Source organism: Lissotriton helveticus, chromosome 7 (assembly GCF_964261635.1).
Source record: "Lissotriton helveticus chromosome 7, aLisHel1.1, whole genome shotgun sequence".
Classification (NCBI taxonomy): domain Eukaryota; kingdom Metazoa; phylum Chordata; class Amphibia; order Caudata; family Salamandridae; genus Lissotriton; species Lissotriton helveticus.
This window is the reverse complement of record NC_136068.1, coordinates 630,344,601-630,357,625: the sequence shown is the minus strand read 5'-3', so window position 1 is coordinate 630,357,625 and position 13,025 is coordinate 630,344,601. Positions and strand designations below refer to the sequence as shown.

The 13,025-nt window shown below is 50.4% G+C and overlaps 1 protein-coding gene across 1 annotated transcript in view; it reads left to right on the top strand.

Annotated features, from left to right (window-relative positions):
- The window catches only part of LOC144766933 (uncharacterized), a 196,097-nt gene that overhangs the window by 38,334 nt on the left and 144,738 nt on the right, over nt 1–13,025 (top strand). The window lies entirely within an intron of this gene.

Below are 13,025 nucleotides of genomic sequence, written 5' to 3'. Positions count from 1 at the left end.
CGAGCAGTAGCTGCACCCCCACCCCGCTCAGCGCCTTGAGACCCTCACAGGTGATTAGTGCACTCTACAAATAATTTCATTGATTGATTAATAATTAAATACACAAACCGAGTATCCCAATATGTATCAAATGTAACATTTAGTAAGGCATATCCACATTACTAGAACATTTATAAGTGATCACTGTAATCGCTTATTAAGTATACGCCGCTTGTTCAAACATACCTCATCAATTTCTTGGTATCTGTAACTAATTTCATGCTTCAGTAAGTTTTCATATGCATGTGTATTCCATGGGGAATATGCTCCCATCAAATCTGCCTATTAACAATATGTATAAGGAATAGGTATCACAAACAAATCATACAAAAGTGGGTGGGGACAATAACTCAAAACAAATTCAAAAAATTATTAAAATCCCATAGCTGGATAGAGGTATAAAGCGATAATGCCTGTGACCCACTCCAAAGTACAAGATTCCATTAACAATATTTACAAAAAGTGTATATTCCCGTTATATCCATATACGATCTACCTCGGCAGGTATATAAATTTGTTAAGGGGCACCGACATGGTGGCCAGTCCAGACAAGCTAATTGGAACCAAATATGGGCCACGATGGAGGATCCATTTAAAAAAAATCCAAAATAAAAAGTTTATATGCACTTAGGATTTATTTTTATTTGTAATTACCAATTCAAAATGGCTGCATCAATGGTTCAACTTGTGAGCGGACCCTCGCACTATTGAAGAGAGACTAAATATTGTAGCCTTTGTCAAATGATAGAAGGGATTATATAGGGGGCATAACAAAGGCCTGTTCAAGCATCCGGAAACCTGTGGAGGGCCAAGTTAACATTGTTGCTGGTAAGTGAGCATTTGGAGTGTGGCCGCGTTTCCTTGAGCAATTTCTATGTTCTAAAGCGGTATGTTGCACTAAGTTTATCTTGGTCATCCTGTCCCCTCTCCCTGTGCGCACTTTTCCTTACACACGGAGGGTGCTCTTGATGCACTGGAAGGCCGTTTCCTCTTGTTGTTCCCACCTCCACTTAGAGTCTAACCGAGTGAAGGTCCTCAGTGGCTCTGCAATGGTAGCTAGGTCTGGAATGAATCGGCAACAATATGGGGCCATCCCAAAGAAGCTCTGCACTTCTGACACGGTCGTGGGGGGCAGTACGTCCTTTATGGCCTGGGATTTCCGAGGATCTACTTGGATTCCCTCCTGATTGAAGATGTACCCAAGGAATTCTATTGTCTGTTGGAAGAACAGACACTTCTGTCTGTATATGGTGACCCCATGGTCTTGGAGGCACAGTAGCGCAGCTTGGAGGAGCCTGTAGTGCTTGTCTGCGATGGTGGAGTAGATAAGAATGTCATCACTGACGTCCAATACGCCTGTCAGTCCTGTCAGTATTTTGTGTATTGAGTTTTGGAATACCTGCTGATGATATCCCAAAATAAAGGTGCTTGTAGCGATGCAGGCCCAGATGCTGCTGAATGTTGTAATATATCTGCTTTCCTCCGCCAGGACCAGTTGGTGATACCTCACATTCAGATCCAGCTTGGCGAACCACCTGGATCCGTTGACGCCAGTCACAAACTCATCCATTGTGGGTGTTAGATGACGCTCTCTTCAGGTAGCCTTGTTTGGGAGGTGCCTGTTGATGCACAGCCTGATTTTTCCTGGTTTCCACAGATTCTCGGCGATGACCGTGGGGGATACCCAGGGAGTTGGTCCTGACACCTTCTCGATTACTCCCTGATCTTCCAACTTCTGCAGCTCACGCTCTACCCGTGGCCATAAATGGAAAGGGATCTGCGAATGTCTGAGTGTCATTGGTGCCACAGAGCGAGTGATGTGCAGCTTCACAGGGGGCCATTTGATGCACCCTAGGCCCTCAGAAAGGCTGTCAAATTGTCAGGCAGCTCGTCAGTTTGATTCGATTGGACGCTCTTCGCAAATGTCGCCAGGCCTAGGTCCGCCACCACCTGACTGCTGAGTAGAGTGTCCACTTCCTGATTGATTACATGAATGGTCGTTGTGATTTCATTGCCTTCCGACTGGATGGGCACCATCATCTTTCCTCGTAGGGGCAGGGGTGAGTGACTGCCATAGGCAAATATCTTCATCTTGGATGGCACGAGTATGGACCTGGGCCATAGGAGCTTGTACTGTTGGACCCCGATGATGTTCACAGAGGCCCTAGTGTCAATGGCCACCGTCACCTCTGACCCGGACATCTCCATGGTGCACATGGGCTGTGGCCTCCTTCATTTCTTTAGCTTTCGAGTGAAAGAGACGGGGAATGCCTCTACTTCGTCATCGTCTTCAGTGAGGAGTCTTCTACCTGATAATTGACTGCACTGCACCTTTTGCGCTGCCCGCTGGCGTGAATGTGGTGTTTGGCAGTTGCTGTACCATCCTTCTAATTGGCTTGTCACCCCTATTGTCTCTTCTTTGGTTCTTCTTCCGGCACACTGATTCGAAATGATTCGGGAACCCACAGTGGGAACACGTTCGGCCTTGTGCCGGGCATGCTTGAATTTGATGCTCTTCCCACCCACAGCATCCACACTTGCCCTTCGGAGGTTGGGATGGGTGACTTCAGGGCCCGTTTTCTTTCTCCTGTGTTCTTACTGTATAGGCTTGCTCGGTCTTGATGAGCACGCTTCTCTCTGGACAAGTGTCAGTGGCAGGTCCATTTTATCTGGCCTTGCAGAAGAGAAGTTGCGCGTTCTGGCTAGGATTTTTATGTCTTCCAGGGCTATGTTTGGTTGTCTCAGGATAAGCCCACGTAGTGTCTTGCTGTGGCAGCGTTGGATGAGTTGTGCGTGAATTTCTTTGGCCTGGTCATCGGTTGTGCAGGTCCTTGCAAGTTCTCGCAGCCTCGCATAAAATGCATCAATGAATTCTCCCTCTCTCTGGTGGGCTTGGTGCAGCTTAAACGTTTTGAAATCCGGGGTTAGTTGCAGATAGAAATGTGTGTCGAGCGCCGTAAATGCGGCGTCATAATTAGTTGTCCCTGTATTCAGTAGGTGCTGCCCCTGTATTCAGTAGGTGCTTGAACAGAAGGTAAACTTCATTGCCCGCATAGTGGAGGAGTAGCGACCTTTTCACTGTGCCATCTGTCTCTCTTGTAGCCACAAAATAGTTCTCTAGGCGTCCTATCCATGTCTTCCATGTTGGGGACGCGGTGGCCGGGTCTTCCAGCTCACTGAACGGGGCAAGACACATGTGAGGGCATGTTGCATGACGATGCAGCCGGGTTGCTGGGCTGCGTTTGCATCTTCTCCCATCTTGCCGATTTATACAGGCTTCTATAGCAGGCCCGGTTCTAGCGGGTGGGCCGGGTGGGCCAGGCCCACCCAAACATGAGCCTGGCCCACCCAAACAGGAGCCTTGGCCCTCGCAGTGTGGGCTTGAAGGCAGGAGTGCAAGGACATTTACCTCAAAGGGTGTCTGTGTGTGTGCGCCCGGGCTGAGACAGCTTCCCGGGGAGCACACACACACAGTTTTTGACATTATCGCAGCCGCCCCTGGGTACTTCACAGGTCTTTATGACCATTTACATATGAACGAGGCTTTGTTTATTTTAACACCCCTTTATCTCCACATGGCGAATTGACATGGGTAACCTTTGCCTCTTGTTCTGCTGTGTGGATATTTCTTTTTCTCTGCAGCGCAGGAGAAAAGAAGTTTGTTTATTCCTATTCACCTTTACTGACCCCTGCAGCTGCTTATCACATCAGGTTGCCTGTGACGTAAAGTTTGACTAATGGAGTAGGTAAGAGAATGTGTTACTATTTGTTTTTCTTTTAAAAATCTGCACAGGCCCAGCACCACATATACTTCATGTGCGCTTCATTTAAACAGTTTTTATCATTATCATGGCTGATGCAGGATAACAATTAGACAATACAAAATGCCCAGATAACGCTGGTGATTAATGATCCTGCTGGAGAGCAATCATTTGTCTGTTAGTAGTTTATAAATGCAGATGAACTGTATTTTATGTGGAAGCTCAGTGGGTTACTGCCTTTGTCACAGAGATCCTGAGATCCTTGTGTTACTTGCAGTTCAGAAGTTACAATCCTAACATAGGGCAGTGACCAATGAACTGTCACCAAAGAGCTGCATAAAAACATGAATGGTATAGTTAGAACTTCGCTTATTTTGTTTTGTGATATAGTTCGAACTTCCTCAGTCTTTCATTATTCTAATGTTGCTAAACTGAGTATGTTTGGGCAGATATACATTTTTATCAGTAAAGCCGACCCCCATGGAATACTTTTTAAATCCTAAGGTTGTGTTTCCCCAGACCAAACCCTTTTAGGATATCCTGCCACCAGTATGAATGACATGTGATTCCTACACCTTGTAATACTCATTGGCTAATGTGACATTCCCTGTAGACTGATTTACATACTTGTATGATTCATTGTCTCTGTTTAATGTGTGCGTGGTGTAAAGTACTGACACACACTACACTGAAATTAGTAGCGCTATACAACAAATGAAATGCATATGAGAGAGTGGCTACGTAGAGATGAGGGCACTGGAGGAGGGTGGCAGTGAGGGAATCTGAGGAGGAGGTCCACAGGGGCTACGGAGAGATGAGGGACGCTGGTGGAGGGTGGCAGTGAGGGAATCCGAGTAGGAGGTAGTGGGAGGAGCTGTGGAGCGATGAGGGGCACTGTTGGAGGGTGGCAGTGAGAGAATCCGAGGAAGAGGTCAATAGGGGGGGGCATTGAGGGATGAGGGGCACTGTTGGAGGGTGGCAGTGAGGAAATCCGAGGAAGAGGTCATGTGGTGGAGGGGGGAGCTAGGGAGAGATGAGGGGCACTGTTGGAGGGTGGTAGTGAGGGAGTCTGAGGAGGAGATCATGAAGGGGAGGGGCTACAGAGAGATGAGGGGCACTGGTGGAGGGTGGCAGTGAGGGAGTCTGAGGAGGAGGCCATGAGGGGGAGGGGCTACAGAGAGATGAGGGGCACTGGTGGAGGGTGGCAGTGAGGGATTCTGAGGAGGAGGTCATAAGGGGGAGGGGTTATGGGGAGATGAGGGGCACTTGTGGTGTGACAGTGAGAAAATCCGAGGAGGAGGTCAATAGGGGGGCCATGGAGGGATGAGAGGCACTGTTGGAAGGTGGTAGTAAAGGTATTTACGGAGAAAAAGGTCCGTGGTGGGCGCCAAAAAAGACTTTCGCATCAGCGCTGAAGCCGGCCCTGTCATGGCCTTTCTGTTTTTATTTATTTAATTAGCAGGTGGGGTCATAAGGGCTACTGTGGAACATACTTTAAAGTGCGTGCTAATCATATTTACTGCTATAGTCGATGTTTTAAGTTTGAAGGTGATTTTAATAATGTTTTTACGGGGAAAAATTAAAGTGGAGCCCAATGGTGCCTGATATGGGGCTGGGGCCCAAGGTCAGCTGTGAGATAAGGTGCATTGGGGAGGAGTGGGTATAATCAAGCCTGTAAGGGAGAGCGTTGCAGAGTCCAGGGTCAGGTGGAAGTAGGTATGAAGAGGGATTCTCCCTGAAGGCTCCCACAGAGGAAGCCCGTGAAGTGTCACTTGCCTGATACTCCCACCTCAGAAACCTCCTCTTCCCATCAAAGGAACATTACATGGAAAAAACACTTTTGAGAGTGATAAGATATGAAAAGAGATTTGGAAAAGAGTGTGTTTTACTGGGCAGTGTAAGACTAAGAAGAGATAAAGGAGGGCCCTGAAGCAGGTCTGCCTAGACATATATGCGACAAATCGAGCCAGCAGTGGCCCACCCAAATGCACCCTTGGCCCACCCAAATAAAAATTCCTGGAGCCGGGCCTGTTCTATAGGCTGTTCTCCTCCCCTTCAAGCTATCTGTCTCTCTCTCTGCTTTGCTCTGCTGTGCTTGTCTTCCTTTATTTATCTCCTCTCTCCCTCTGACCTTGGAGTCTGTCTTCGCTCTCTTTCGCTAACACCACCTTTTAGGCCTGTACTGTTTCCTTCTTCTTTTCAATTTCATTTATCTTTTGTCATTTATTATATATATTATTTTCCTCTTTTTAGAAAAGAACTGCCCCTACTACCTTCTCCTCATGAGGTGCGGTGAGATCACAACGATCTGGGACACTTCTGCCACGTGCTGAGCGTGCTGATTCATGCTTGGGGCATGGCTGCCTGCAAGTGGCTGGGCGCGTGTTGAGCGCATGCAGGGAAGGATCCTGGTGGGTGGTGCAGAGGCTGCAGGCGGCACACGAGGTCCGCTCCTACCTTCCTCGGCTACCAGCGTGCACAGGGCATCACGTGTCGTTACTGTGCCTCGGGCTCCAACAGGCACTCGGCTCGGTGTCCCACGCGGGCTGCGGGCCGACCGACTCGCCCCCGCAGGGGACCCTCATAAGAGGGCGGCCCCCTTAGTGCCACAAGATGGCACATGGAGCAGCCTAGTGTCTCCGGACCCCAGTGGGTCCCGATCCCACTTCCGTCCTGGGCGGGGACAGGGAAGAGTATATAGTCCTCCCACGCCCCCTCACCCAGACGCCGTTTGGTGGGCTCTCTGGGAGCTCGTCCAGAGGCCGTTGTCTTGCGTCGGATTGCAGTTTCCTTGCGGTGAGTTAGGGTTTTCGGTGGTGCTTTCCTGAGTTTCTATACGAGGGGATGTTTTATGGTATTGGAATGGTTTCTGTCTTTTCGGCTTTCATGTGTTTGTGTTCGGGGTTCCCCTTGGGGGTTGGGGGGGTTGTTTGCTGCCTCTAGTGAACTTCTCGGCGCAGGCCTTTTTGGAGGCCGAGCGGGAGGGGATCACTTCCTCGTCGTCGGACGAAGCTTTTGCCCGTGTTTCCCCCCCTCGGGCAGGGCCTCTTCGGTGTTCGGCAGAGGGTGCAGGGGGGCTGATTTCCACTCCTGCTACACTCGTTTGGCCCTTCCACCCAGAGCTTTCATCGTCTCTCCCCAGGTTGGAGGCGACTAGGGGCCGCTTTAGTTACAGAGAGACTCTCTCCATCCCTCTGACTTGCGTCCGATTGGGCGAGGCCTCGGGGAAAATGGCGATCAAGTGGGCAGCCAATTTTTCTTCTTTTAGTCCGAGAAGCTAGTCGCACCTCTGTGATCACCGGGTTGATCAACAGGCCCCCCTTGTCGGAGTTAGTGAGGGAAACAGTGGATCCTTAGGTTTAAGAGTCGTTTTGGGCGTTTTTAGCTGTGGTCCGGCCCACGGGGGTAATGGTGCCCGGGCGCGGACATCTTGGCTTCTCTTCCCTCCCGCGGGGGGTCGTTTGCAGGGACCCCTACCCTATTGTCAGCCATCGGCATGTGTTTTGCGGCAGCCTCATTGCTTCGCTTAGGTGGGCTGCGAGCTGGTTCGGTTCGCTGGGGGCCGTTGGTAGATCCATTAGTAGGGTGAGCGCGCGGTCATGTGTTACGGGCCGTGCAGCTCGAGCTGACCGTATCCAGAGAGTGGATGTGGCCTAGCGGTTTTTTCGGCCGACCCCCAGTTTGATTTTCACGTTTCGAGTCCCACGGTTGGAGCTTCTTGCTGCTAGGAACTAGATGCACTGATGCTCATCTTACTTTGACGTTGAGGTGTTATTGTATCATGACCCCCTGAATCGCTTTCGCGCGGCGATTCCGTTCCCTTGTCGCAGACAGGCATCCGTTTAGGGCTGGCCCTCTTTCCTGTAGGGCAATTTTGAGCTTTTGTTCTGTTCTTACCCATGCCGATTCGGTGTTTGTGGACTGGAGCTGTTCTCATCTCCAGAGACTAGTGTGGCAGTGTGGCCGAGCGGCCTTGGCACTGGAACAAGTCTCCCGTTTACGGAAGCCTCTGGTCCGTTCCCACCGCGGAGAGATTCATTTGCTTGCTTCCAACACTCTGTGGAACATGTGGTTGAGCTGAGATGGTTAGAGTGTGGTGGTGGGTATGCCAAGGCCACAAGTTTGATCCCTGTTCGGGGCAAGTTTATCCAGCATATTGTGTTGGTTCGGGGAAGGACCCCTTTCATTCTTCCTGCCGCGGGGTGGAGAGGATTTGTCTGACCGCGACGGGCAGGTGTCCCGCCCGTGTTTTCACCCTCTCCCGGCTGCTCCCAGCTTGAGGCAGGGGATTTTTATTTTTTTTGGTGGTTTTCCCTGTGACTTCCCTCACAGTGTGACCGGTCAGTGGGGTCTTGGGAGTCGTTTTCTTTCTACAGTGTTCGCGATCCTTGTACCACCGCCGGTACCCCCTGATTGTACCTAGGACTCTCCCTAGGAGGCCCGAGAGTGTATCAAGTGTATGTGGCTTATGGCCGACTTGCGAGTCCCCGGGAGATGTGGCGTACACGCGGAGGGCCGTTCAGCTTCTTTCTGGTTCGAGAGGGCTGAAATTTATTTTGGAAATTGTCGTGGCCACTGGGGCTCCGAGATCGTGGTATTTGCTCTAGACAGTTTCTGTTGTTTTCTTCCGGTTTTGGCCTCAGCTGCGTCATAGTAATACTGCCCACGTGGGTAATGGCGCCCGGGTGTGGCCATCCTGGCTTCAGTTACGGCTTAGGAGGCTGAGGGGTATTGCGCATGGGGGCAATGGCGCCCGGGTGCGACCATTTTGTGCTTCTCTTTCCTTGTTCGGAGGGCTATGCTCCGGGACCTTGCGGAGGAAGGTCTAATCGCATCTGGCATTTTGCGTCACATGCGAAGGTAGGTTTCCTCGCATTTGGTATTGTGGAAGTCACAGTTAGGAGTGGTATGTGGACTTGTAGCGAGTATGGATCTCTGTGGTCGCGCCAGTCTTTTGGGCGCTATGAGAACTATTTTAATGGTTAGCGCGCGGGCTAGGTGCCGCTTCGCCGCGAGGCTCGGGCGGGATTTACATTCCAGAGGCTGGATATGTAATCCGCAATTTTGTTTCTGTGTGCAAGCCGGCGATTCAAGTTTCCCCTTTGCACTGAAACGACACAATATGCTGTTATATTGTGTCAGGGCGGGCTCCCTATGCAGATGGGGATGTGTCTAGCTTGTCTATCGAAGGTTTCCCCAGGTGGTTGCAGTGTTTTCTTGGGGAGTCGTTTATCCATCACTTTCAGATAGCACATGCTGCCCTGCTCATGTTCTAGTTACGGGAAGGATCGAGTGGCTGTGCCACAAGGGGGCCGCGCCCCCGTTTAGGAAGTGCAGCTGTGTGTGCTTGCGGGCGTCTCAGGCAGAGTTTCAGAGTCCGGACCTACGGTTACGGCTGCACATTGGATCTCCTCCGACTGCGGGGGGAGGACGCGCCCAGGGTTTTTGCTGCGTGTTTCTTCTTTCCCGATATCTGGTGCATCGCTCTCGGTGCCCTCTTCGCAGGCAAACGTTTGGCACCGCCTAACGCTTCATGTCAGGTCTCTCGACATGCTGGGCACAGGAGGTGTGTCCCTCATTGTGCAGGCTTCACGTTACTGGGCGTGCCTTTTTAGTTAGTTTCCGACAATGCTGCCAGTTGCTCTGTCATCAGAAGCTCTCGTGTTACAGGCTGCTGGCACCTGGGCAAATTGTTTAAGTTTTGCGGAGGATGCATCTCCGTGTGTGCCGGTGCCACGGTCATGCGGTGTCTGTTGGTTTGGACTTTCGGGGATGAGGTTTTCTCCCCATCCCTGATGCCTCCCGCCACAGGCTTTATGTGGCTGCCGCATGGAGGTGTCAGCGCGCTTGGAAATAGGAACAGACCTGAAGCCGGGTCTTGTGGCACAGTGGACTTCTCCTTCCACTGTAGGGGTCGGTGCCGACCTCATAATCACAGTTTCCACCCGGTGGGTCCACCCAGCCTTTCTTACATCTTAGGTCGATATATGAGCACCATTCAGTTGCGTAACAAGATGCTTCTGTGATACGGCGCCTCAAGACATTCGGGTGGATATACGTGTGCTATCTTAAGGACATGTGGTGTTTTGGAACTATTGCTGTTTACATACTTTAGATGAGAGCAATATAAGTGGCCACAGTTCATAAGCAGACGCTAAGTTACATGTTGCAAGTGACTATCGTGAGCAAATAATAAGGGAGTTTGCAAAAGGTGCTTTACAGGAAGAAATGTGACATGTATGCTAGTTACATTAGTCGGGATATATTACTGCATTAAGTGGATGTCGCTCATGCACTGAACAATCGGTACATATATAGGGCGGCAGCGTTGGCAAGTTACGGAACCATTAACTCGATGCAAGAAGTAGCATACGGTGTGGTACAAGAGAAATGTGAAGTCTGCATGTTTCCATCGAGTACCAAACACAGGTATTTCGATTTACACCTTTTCTGGATGTCCTCGATGAGTAAGAGCCTCTGGGAGGACACCTACATAGTCGAAGATTATCGAATTTTCTAGTTGTAAGGTCTTCCTTCAGATTTAGCGGCTTGGCAAGCTAGTCTTAGCATCCTCGTAAGGGGATGGTTGACAAATACCCTAAGATAATTACTCAGAGGCTAGGTGGTCAGCTAGGTCTCGTATCTGTCTATCAGGCTTGGCCTTGTCAACGTGGTGACATTGTTGACCCCTGTCCCTCTGCAGTCAATGCTACCTGGCAGAGGAGGGGGGGGCAGTAGGTTTTTTTTCATGGTTTGTGTTTAGCTATCATGCAGAAACTGGTTGGAGAACGACCCTACGGACTGGCGGCGGCACCTGACTTTATACAATTATAGGGCCACATCTCACTGGGGGTGTGGGGCTGTGGGTGCAGCTGAGCTGAACGTGGAGCACCCATATAGGGTATGTGTTCCCTGTCCTACCCAAGACCCTATTCATGGGACAGTTTCTTGGGCGTGCTCATGGCTGTATTCAGTGCGCGTATGTCTGGCATGTGTAGGTAGGCCATGGCGATCACTGATCTGCTTGCTACATGCGTCCGCCAGTACCTGCTTGTACAGGCATGCCCCTTTCCCTTCAGGTGGAGGGTAGCAATCCCGGGGGATATATAGCAAGCCGGGCATGGTGGGTCCAACACTAAGAGTCACTTTTGGACAGCAGGTAGGTTTCCCTGAGATGGGACTTCAGCAGTCATGCTCATTGCGTGTTGTATAGGTCACCACTCATGGGAAGCAGGGTCTGCCCTGACTTTGTCTATATTGGTGCTTGTGTCTACAGGAAGGGTTTTTTCCCTGGACAATTACTGGTGTTTCCGTTGGAACCTAAATCTTGAACCCCCCCGGTGGCATATTTTATTGTGTTCTCCGTTAACCATTTCGTGAGTCGGGGCAAATGATGCATCCCGTGAGAGGATGGAATGTGTTCTTTTTTACAGCAATTGGTGCTCAAGTAAGGGGCTCGGAGCCTGGCGAGCGAGTTAGGAACTTGCTTACCGGACAATGCTGGTTTTGGGCTGTTTTGATGGATCTGTTCTCTCTTCCAGACACGCACGGGTTTCGTCTTATGATGGTCTAACCACGCCTCCTGGCTGGCCTGCCAGGGCGCAGAGCAGGTACAGGTGAAGAACACACTGGAGCCAGTGGGTGGGGCCCTGAGTCAGCACGTCCAGGCAAGGAGTGCAACCGTTTTTCTAATTACAGGACATTTGGATCTAGTTCACAGGCACCACTCTGTAAAGAACATTTAGGGCCGTCAGAGCTTGGTAATAAAGGGAGCGAGCTGGTCGCTCTGTAGTATCAGGCCGTACAGTACCTTTTACATGTACTAGGGTAAACTCAGGTTTCAGGTGGCAATATTATCTCAGGCACATGTGACTAGCAGGCTATGTGGATTTATCCACTGGATAGGGCTCATATGAGTGCATTTGTCCTAAGTGCAGCCGGTAGAACTGTTTTATATGCTATTATCTTGGTATTTAGCTATTGTTGAGCTCCTTTTCCTTGTCATGCACGATTCTCTGGGATGCACTTGTTTTTTATACAATTTATTACAGCCTGTCACACCAATTCACTTGTGTCGCACAGGGGGGAGGGGCCCTCACAGTTCTCATCGCATGCTTAGTGGCGGAGTACACACTTGGCAATTGATATTTGTTCACCCAGCTAGGTGAGATAGTCATGACTGGACTGCCGGAGGGGCGGATAGGGACCTACTCCACTTTTCTTTATCGAGTTCTCCGGTGTTCAATTTTCCAGGGTGGCTGGGTCTGGTGCGCTGCACCGTCCCTCTTTTTCACTAGGCTAATATGTCTGACTTCCAGATAGAGAACCACTCCAGCAGGTACGGAGTAAGTCAAGGTCATTGGTGACTTTTTCCTTGGGAACGTCATGTTTTCTTTTTTGGTGCTCAGAATAATTTAACACGTGCTGGCACGTTTACTGCCAGATTAGGTGTGTCCTTGCAGGAGGGCCTGCAACCGTTTTAGCGGGGTTTTTCACTGGTTAGTTCCAGATTGGGCAGGTGATAACTTCAGGCTATTTCGAACTACAGGGGCTTACACGCAGTGGAGGGCCCCAGGCTAAGTGCTCTGGTATTCGTTCGACGTGTGACAGCATTTAGGTAGTGGTTAGTCAGTTTCTAGAGGGAGATCTTAGACAGTATTTTCATGCTGGGAAGCACGTAGTGAGAAAGTAATAGTGTCCCAAAGCTGCTCAACTTGGTATAGGCTTTTGGTTAGGGCACTTGCTTACAGCCACCTCGGGTCCAACGAGTGCCCCAACGGGGTGACGAGTGAGACTAAATATGATAAGTTACTGCAAGGTAGTCGAGCGGATGCTGGCTCCACAGGTCTCATATCAGCCTTAATGCATGAGGGGGACACTGACTGGCATGACCAATGAGGTAATCCTGGTGTTAAAGGGATGGGATGCCGAGGGAGTCAGCCTGGTCTGCTCGCACAGGCAGGCGATGGCGGTAGGGGCTGCTACACTGTGGCCAGGCAGGGGGCTTGTCCCAAGTATGGTGTGCATTTCATTGGGTGCAGGCATGCGCCAAGAGTTGGATCCTCGAGACCATCCAGGACAGACAAAAACTCCAGTCCCTATGCCAGACATTGGCAGTAGCTGCCAGATATTTAGTGGGGCAGGGTGCTAGACACTGAAGGGAACATGGGGTCAGAACATAACTTGGCCATAAAGATGGATGAAGGAGTGTTTAGCGTTCTCTTC